A 10,000-nucleotide genomic window follows, 5' to 3' on the forward strand; every position below is an offset into this window, starting at 1 on the left:
TTTGTTCAACCCAATCGGCACAGATGACAAGAATACACGCCATGCCCACTGTAATACAAGTTTGTTTATTGTATTTACACATAGATGGCTCTACACATGCTCAGCCAGCAAGGAGTCTATCAGGAGGCCTTGTGACGGCTCCTGATTTCCCCATTCCTTGAAATTGCTGAAAAAAAGTGTCACCAAGGAGTCAGTCATTAGTCCTACCTATCTCACCTGTTGATCTTTTTCCTTGATTTTTGGAAAGTTTCTTTTGTATTATTTCACTGTCTTTTAATGTTACCAAGATTTTAATAACAATTTATTATAATCATAATATCAATAAGAATAATAACAGTGTCACTATCAATAGTATTATAAAGAAACACGCATTTTTCCACAATTTCAAGGAATGGGGAAATCGGGAGCAGTCACAAGGACCTACTGATAGACTCCTTGCCGGCTGAGCACACGTGGAGCCATCTGTATGTGACAAAATTCATTAAAAACTACAGGAGACGGTACATAAATCCGTAGTCATTGGGTTAATGACATATGTTCATCTTCCAAGCTGTAGAATATTGATTCAGGGAATATCTTTAAAGGAGTGTTGTGTCCAAGAAAGTTTTAAATCTTTTTAAAGTTCAAGCTTACTTTTATTTTTATTTTTTTTGTAAGGAACTTTGCTACTAGTATTGGTTAGATAAAGTTATTAAATGATGTTCAATAATAAAAGAAAATAAGCTGTGTTAGTTTTAATGTGAAGATATAATAGTTTTGTTTTAAGTTATGGTCTTTTTCATGAAAACTTGAACTGACTTTTTGGTATTGATGGTATTGAAGCTTTTTTAGATGTGAAAAACATATATTAAAAAATTTGGGGAGCATATACCTGCATATAAAAGATGAGAATAATAATAATGGCAATATTGATAACAAATCGTTTATTCGGACAGCTGAAAATATACAAAAAGAATAAAAATAGAAGTGTGTTTATTGCTAATTATGAAACTTTTCTTACAAAATTTATGTACAGAAAAATCATCTGAATACTGTCAATAACATCTTTGTGCTTGAGTAATTCAGAAAATGATATATTAATTGTTTGAGGATTCCTTATCCTATATCCTATGTGCCAGATATGCAGGATTCTTTATATTATGTAATAATCTTGACATTTGACTTTTTCTCATACTTTTTCTTCCTCTTCCTCCTCCTCCTCTTCTTCCTCTTGCTTCTCCTATTATTATTATTATTATTATTATTATAATTATTTATTTCTCTCTCTCTCTCTCTCTCTCTCTTTCTCTGTCTCTCTCTCTCTCTCTCTCTCTCTCTCTCTCTCTCTCTCTCTCTCTCTCTCTCTCTCTCTCTCTCTCTCTCTCTCTCTCTCTCTCTCTCTCTCTTTCCTCCTCCTTCTCCTCCTCCTCCTCTCTTGATTATACATTTTCTTTAGGTATATATATTTTTTTTCTTTCTTAATCGTTTGTTTAATTTCTTTGGGTGGTCCAGAAGGTCCAATATTGTTAGCACACTAGGTAAAAGATTGTCCGTCACCTTTTAGTAGTTAGATTACTCTAAAGATGTTGATAAGACTTTCATTAGACTTTATATCTCATACCAGTCACTTGAAGTAAGATTTTTTTTTTTTTTTTATCAGCTTGAACCTTTTTTTCTTTCATTCTTTCTTTTTTTCTCTCTCTTTTTTTTTCTTTCTTTTTTCTTTTTTCTTTTTTTTTTTTTTTTTCTTTTCTTTCTTTCTTTCCTTTTTAAAATTCTGAGGTCTAGAGTGACATATATTATGAGTATTTTCTGCATCATTATATATATTTCTTGCCATTTTATAATTGAAACTTCAGGTAAATCAAGATAAGAATACCAAACTTCATCTTTATTTTGAATATTGGAAATTACAAAAAAAAAATTATAATAATAAATAATAATAATAATAATAAAATAATAATTTAAGTAGAAATTTGGAAAAAACATTTCTTCTGTTCTAGGTTACCTAAGCATCTTTACCCAATCCTTTTCATTTAATATGAGATCCGCATCAATTTTTTCACTATACAATGTAATAAGAAAAAACAGTCATAAAAAAAATCAGTGACAGGGAAATAGAAGACACAAAACTTAACACGCAAACCACTTAAATTAAAATCAGCACATAACGGAGACGCAAAACTGGTTTAGGCAATGACGGAACAGGTGAAGGCGAGAAGCAATCGCAAAGCCAAATTTCTAACGCTTGATTGTAAAATACAAAAACGTATAAAAATGAAAATGACAACAATAAGACATTTAATTGTGAGGTGGAGATCTACAAATTTCTTGTAAAACTGAAAATCATGTGTGTTTATATATATAATATATATATATATATATATATATATATATATATATATATATATATATATATATATATATATATAAATTAGATATGAGACGAAAATCGAATTTCAGGCACATGCGTTTTATAGGGGACTGATCTCCTATAGACACTGGTGACCTTGGTTGACCTTTGACCTTGCAGAGCTCCTGTGGGAAGTCCTGGTTTGCCCTTCTGTTTTTCGAATAAGCTGGCTATGTTCCTGGTATTCCCCATTCTCAGTTTCTGGAGGAAAATGGATATATTACTTTTTCAAAAAATATATATATATATTACTTAATCTCAAGTTATTATTGTATTGCAGTGTTCTCGTTGTGTGTGTGTGTGTGTGTGTGTGTGTGTGTGTGTGTGTGTGTGTGTGTGTGTGTGTGTGTGTGTGTGTGTGTGTTGTGTGTGTGTGTGTGTGTGTGTGTGTCTGTGTCTGTGTCTGTGTCTGTGTCTGTGTTGTGTGTGTGTGTGTGTCTGTGTGTCTGTGTGTCTGTGCGTGCGAACGTGTTAAACTGTGGCTTACAGAACCCAGTCAAAGGTATTTAGAGATACAGATACATGTTAGGGTCCAACGCATCTGTGGCAGCTCTGGTATGCTATGGTTGGACCTCCATCCGTATTTCGAAAATGGGGGAGCAGGTTCCGGGTAGTTAGTGAAATTAATTGCCTTTCATTAACGTTCCAATTGGCTGTTGGGTGCCAGTATAAATAATATATGCAGGTTGTGAATATATTTGTATTTTTCTTGCATTATATTTATTCATATATTTTTTTATTATTAATATTTGTTATATATTTTTTTTGGCTGGGTGTATTCTTAACATTCTTAAAACAGTAATAATTAAGAATTTTAGAACTAGACTGTACAGTGTATATTAGCGATAAGTAACTGAGCCAATGAAATAAATACGAGATAGAAAAATAACTCTGTGTGTGTGTGTGTGTGTGTGTGTGTGTGTGTGTGTGTGTGTGTGTGTGTGTGTGTGTGTGTGTGTGTGTGTTGTGTGTGTGTGTGTTGTGTGTGTGTGTGTTGTGTGTGTGTGTGTGTGTGTGTTTGTGTGGGTGTGTGGAGTGGTGTGTGTGTGTGTGTGTGGTGTGTGTGTGTGTGTGTGTGTGTGTGTGTGTGTGTGTGTGTGTGTGTGTGTGTGTGTGTGTGTGTGTGTGTGTGTGTGTGTGTGTGTGTGTGGTGGTGCGTGCGTGCTGTGCGTGTACGTGTGCGTGTACGTGTGCGTGTGCGTGTCGTGTGCGTTAATACATTCAACAGCAAGACCCAAAAATCCCTGTCATCGTCAGAGCCAGCGCGACTCACCACTTGCGGGTCAACTGCCAAGGAGACCTGCCCGGGCGCGTCCGACTCGCGGTGAATCTGCCTGGCGTTGGCCGTCAGCGTCCTCACCAGCTCCCGCAGGCTGTCGATGTCCTTCTGCAGGCTCCTGTTGTCCTCCGCCCACGTGTCTCTGTCGGGAGGAAGGAAAAGGGGCGCAGTGTGTAGGTGCTAATTCACTCGCGTCTGTACGTAAGTTCGTACGCACACGCTTGGACGCGCACGCACGCACAGACACACGAATACGCACGCACGCACACACACACACACACACACACACACACACACACACACACACACACACACACACACACACACACACACACACACACACACACACACACACACACACACACACACACACACACACACACACATACACACACACATACACACACAAACAAACAAACGAACGAACAACCCAGCAACAAGACAAACAAACAGAAACAGAGACCCGAAGAAACAGACAGACAAAAACAGAAACAGAGACAGACAGAGAAAGAGGTAGTGACCGCACTCGAAATAGAAAGTATCTGGAGGCGCAGCTCGAGGAATGTGTCTGTCACTCGAAATATACGGTTTAAGCGCGTACCCCTTCACGCCGCCATTCCTCCTCTCTCATGGTCTCATTACGCTTCAAAAAAAAAGAGAAAAACATTCTGTTAAATTCCTTTCCTTATTGGAAGGGTGTTTTTTTCCATCATGGCGCGGCTAGTCTATAGGATTCTTTAGGAAATATTTGTAGTATTTTTGATTTATCTTTTTTTTTTTTTTTAAGAAAAAGTCAAAAATGGTCTTAGACCCTATGACCTTTTAAGAATATTTTTTTTTTTTTTTTTTTTTTTTTTTCTCTCTCTCTTTTTCTTTACTATTATCTCTTTTTATTCTAGTTGGACGTATGACAGCCACATGACATGACACGTGGGTTTTACTTTGTCATTACGGCGTCCAAAAATAAATGAGGAATTTACGTTGTAGATCATTAGATCAATAATAATAATAATGATAATGATAATAATGATAATAATAATAACAAAAACAACAACAATACTAATAATGATAATGATGATGACGAATATGATAATAGTAGCAATAATGATAATAATAATAAAAAAAAAATAAATAAAATAAAATAAATAATAATAATAATAATAATAATAATAATAATAATAATAATAATAATAACAATAATGATAATATCGTAATAATGGTGAGAAAAATTTTCATAATAACAGTAATAATAATTTTTTTCTAACAAAACTAAAAAAACATTTTACCATGCATTATCTCGTGACTGCATGACGCTAAGACACATATAAACGGCCATTCCTCGTAATTGAGCCAAAAACAACTGCCCAGATTTTTGCCGACAGTGCATGACGGATGAAATTTGCATAGTGGACGAACTCCTGTCAAAAATCTTGGATAGTTTCCCATCATCTCATAGAAAACGTGACGACCTTTTTTTTTTTCTTTTTTCGACGGCATACTTAAGATTTTTTTTTTTTTTTTTACGGATTCTCCATACTATTTATACGTTGAGTAATTGTACCATGTTGACACTTCGGATACTTTTTTTTTTTTTTTTTTTTGTTGGTTGGTAGAGTGTGTCATTTCATGTGTTTTTGTGTTTAGTAATATGTGAGTTTTTATGATGTCAGTGTGTGTGTGGGGGAGTGGGGGTGCAGTATGTGTGTGTGTGTGTGTGTGTGTGTGTGTGGTGTGTGTGTGTGTGTGTGTGTGTGTGTGTGCGTGTGTGTGTGTGTGTGTGTTTGCGTACGTACAGGCGTGCGTACGTACATGCGTGCGTGCGTCCGTCCGTGCGTGCCTGTGTGTATCTATGTTTGTGTCTTTGCGTCTGTGTGTCTACAATCAGTGGCGTATCCCTCCCACCACACACAAGAAAAAAATTATACATATATATATATATATATATATATATATATATATATATATATATACATATATATATATTTATGGGGGGAGGGGCACTGCCACGTGTCACATTTGGTCAATGACAAGCGTAAGTGAGCGCATGCAGCTGGGGCATCTGGAGAAATGTTGGAAGCCTACCCACTTAGAGGTATATTTTTGGACCATAATAATAAAAACAACGTTTATAATATATATATAATTTCTATTTCTCCTTCGTCTTTTTCTGCTACTACTACTACTGCTACTACTACTATTACTACTATTACTACTACTGCTGCTATTCTAATACTATTACTACTACTACTACTACTGTTACTGCCACTATCACTACTACTACTACTGCTACTACCACTATTACTACTACTACTGCTATTCTACTACTATTATTACTACTACTACTACTACTGCTACTACCCTTCTCACTACATATACTATCATCACTGTATGTTATTACTATTCCTATTATTATTATTTCAAAGATATTTGCGGGTTGTCAATGGTACAAGTGGAAAGAAAAGCGCAAGATCGAGTTGAGTGGCGAAGGATGGTGGAGAGGTCCACGGCTGCTCAAAAATGAGCATACCGTTATTGATGATGATGATTATTATTATTACTGTCATCATTATTATCATAATTATCATTATCATCATTATTATCATTGCTGTTGTTGTTTTTATTGTTATCACTGTAATTATTAATATCACTATCATTATCATCACACGAATGTATATATTTATGTATATATGTATATATATATATAAATCAATGCAAGTGCACACACCAATCGACGCATGCGAGTGCGTGGGTGCGGCCATGCACACACGCATCGCCCGCGCGCGTATGTGAGCACGCGCGCTGATTTACATAATTCTCGGTAAATCGAACCTAGATACGATGAAGTTCCTTGGGCAAGGAACTTCACCTCGATTGCCTATTTAGCCACTGGGTGGGCAAGCCAGCCCAAGTCAGTGCTGGTCCCAAGCCCGGATAAATAGAGAGAATGATTACCTAAAAGGTACCACCGGCACTCTCCGTGGAAAGGAACTGGGGACCCTACCACGTACTCACTCCAAGAGCATCACAACATGCAAACTACAATTAAGTATCATGCTGTGACCACGGCGGCTCAGACATGAACCTACCGTTAAAAAATAAAAAAAAATCATTATCATCGTCATGATCTTTTATTAATAAATGTTATTATGATTACTACTATATCATTACGACTAATACTACGTTTATTACGGCCATTATTATTACTATCAATACTATTACTTTTACTACTATTGATATTACCATCACTATTATCATTGTTAATGCTATTATCAATACCATTATCCGTGCCCATATACCCTCTCCCCCCCTCGATCTTCAACGGTCTACAGTTCATGTGTATATCTAGACGCGCGCGCGCCTGTGTGTGTGTGTGTGTGTGCGTGCGTGCGTGCGTGCGTGTGTGTGTGTGTGTGTGTGTGTGTGTGTGTGTGTGTGTGTGTGTGTGTGTGTGTGTGTGTGCGTATGTGCGTATGTGTGGTGTGTGTGTGCGTGTGTGTGCCAATGGCATGTGCGTCTCGTCACCCCCGTGTTCCTAGTCTGCTGAAAGACCCTACCAAGATCTTACCTACAAAAGCTCAAAATCTTCCGGCTTTCCTTGGAGACGTAAAGAAAAGACAAAAAAAAAAGTCGAGAAGCGCCAACTAAAGGGTCTTTTCGGTTTTTATTCTAAATATAAATTATTTCCTCGTAATTATCGTTTGTTTTTTCTTATTCCCGATACGACTTACCTTGACATACTCTTACATGAGAAAAAAAAATCTATATAGGGGTAAACGGGTAAACATACGCATGATGCAGAAACACATAAATCTTTGTGTGTATATATGTGTGTGCGTGTGTGTGTATGTGTGTTGTGTGTGTGTGTGTGTGTGTGTGTGTGTGTGTGTGTGTGTGTGTGTGTGTGTGTGTGTGTGTGTGTGTGTGTGTGTGTGTGTGTGTGTGTGTGTCTTTTCATCTATACATATGTACCTGGTAAATATGTATATCGCATATAAACATATTAAGCACATTGTCTGTCTGTCTCCCTCTCCCCGCTCTCTCTTCTCTCTTTTTTCTCTTCTTGTGCGTGTGTATGTGTCTGTGTGTGTGTGCGTGTGCGTGTGCGTGTGCGTGTGCGTGTGCGTGTGCGTGTGCGTGTGCGTGAGCGCGTGCGCGTCGTGTGAGCGTGCCCGTGAACGTATGCAAATGCGCGTGCGAGTCGTGTGAGCGTGCGCGTGAACGTATGCTGTGCGTGTTTCCTCCGTAAAATGACATTAGCGCAAAATACTCACAGTTCTCTCTCGGCATCTTCAAACAGCGCCGAAACTGGGGTGAAAATATCCATCGCCCTCGTGTCCACGGTGAGAATAACCTTCCCTCGATTGGTAACACTGCTTAGCTTGTGGTGTTGTCACGGTCGATTTTTTCCTCTTCTTCTTCTCCTTCTTCTTCTTCTTCTTCTTCTTCTTCTTTGATGTCTGTTGAGAGAAATGTTTACTTTTTTATTTGTATTGGTGGTAAATTTGTTTGATTGAAAATATGGTGTGTGGTGGATTTTTATGTTGGAAACACTGGTTGTCGTCGAAATAGGGGTGGATATAACTGTAAAAAAAATAATAATAAATGAATAAATAAATAAGAAAATTTGAAAAAAAAAATGACGGTGAGGATAATGATACTGATGATGGTGATAATGACCATCAACATCATTATCATTGGCAAGAATAACGATGAAGATGATGATAGTGATACACATAATAATTATGACTTAACGATAATGACAATTATAATGATAAAGATACTTATGAGGCAAAATAATGACAAACAACACAAATGATGTTAATATAGAAGCAATAATCTCAATAAAAAGGATGAAATAATGACAATAATGGCAACACAACCATTAGCAAGCATGTATATCAGTGTATAAGTGTATATGTATATATGAGTCACGTGTGTGTGTGTGTGTGTGTGTGTGTGTGTGTGTGTGTGTGTGTGTGTGTGTGTGTGTGTGTGTGTGTGTGTGTGTGTGTGTGTGTGTGTTTTCATAGGAACATGTATGAAACGGGTAATATATGCACATGTATATGAATACACACATATAAAACACACACCCAACGCACGCGCGCACACACACACACACACACACACACACACACACACACACACACACACACACACACACACACACACACACACACACACACATTTTTTTTTATTTACTCCTATATTTATTTATTTATTTATCAATGTATTTATATCTACATATACATACAGATGGGACGAAATATACAGAGCAGGAAAGAGAGAGAAAGAATAAGAAAATAGAGAAAGAAAGAAAAGAAAAAAAGTAAAATAAAAAAGAAGAAAAAAAGAAAAAATCAAGAAGGAAAAAAGAAAGAAAGAAAAAAGCAAAAACAAAAAGGAATAAAAAAAAGAGAAAATTAAAGAAAAAAGGAAAAAATCAGAGAGAAAAAAAAAAAAAAAAAAAAAATATATATATATAAAATTAAGAAAATAAAAAAAACTATAGAAAAATCAAAGAAAAAAACAACACAAAACAAAGAGAAAAATCCAAGCAGGAAAGACGAAAAACGAAACAAACGGAGAGAGAGAAAGCGGAAGTGAGGATGTCAAGGAAAACAGGAAAATCGTCGACATAACTGAGGCTTTCCTGAAGGGAAGAGGGGGAAGGGGGGAAGGAGGGGGGGGGGGGAGTAGGGGGGGAGGGAGAGAGGGCGAAACGGGATTAAGGCGGAAAGGGTGAGGTTGGGGGAGGGAGGGAGGAGGGGGGAGGGAGTAGGAGGGAGAGGGCGAAGGAGGGGGGAGGGAGAGGGGGAGAGAGAGAAGAGAGAAGAGAGAGAGAGAGAGAGAGAGAGAGAGAGAGAGAGAGAGAGAGAGAGAGAGAGAGAGAGAGAGAGAGAGAGAGAGAGAGAGAGAGAGGAGAGAGAGAGAGAGAAAGAGAGAGAAGAGAGAGAAGAGAGAGGGAGAAGAAAGAGAGAGAGAAGAGAAAGAGAGAGAAGAAATGAAGCGAAAGCGAGAGAGAAAGAAACAGAAAGCGAGAGAGAAAGAGAAACAAGAGAGAGAGGAGGAAAGAGAAAGGAAGCAGACAGACAAACAAACAGACAGACAGAGACAAACAGAAGTAGACCAACAGAGAAACATATATAAAAAAGAAACAAAAATAAAATAATAATAATAATAATAATAATAATAATAATAATAATAATAATAATAATAATAATGATGATAAAAAAAAAATTAATGATAATAAAAAAAAATAATAGTAACAAAAATAACAATAATGATAATAATAATAATAATAATAATAATAATAATAATTATAACAA

Source organism: Penaeus monodon, chromosome 18 (assembly GCF_015228065.2).
Source record: "Penaeus monodon isolate SGIC_2016 chromosome 18, NSTDA_Pmon_1, whole genome shotgun sequence".
NCBI classification, from domain to species: Eukaryota; Metazoa; Arthropoda; class Malacostraca; order Decapoda; family Penaeidae; genus Penaeus; species Penaeus monodon.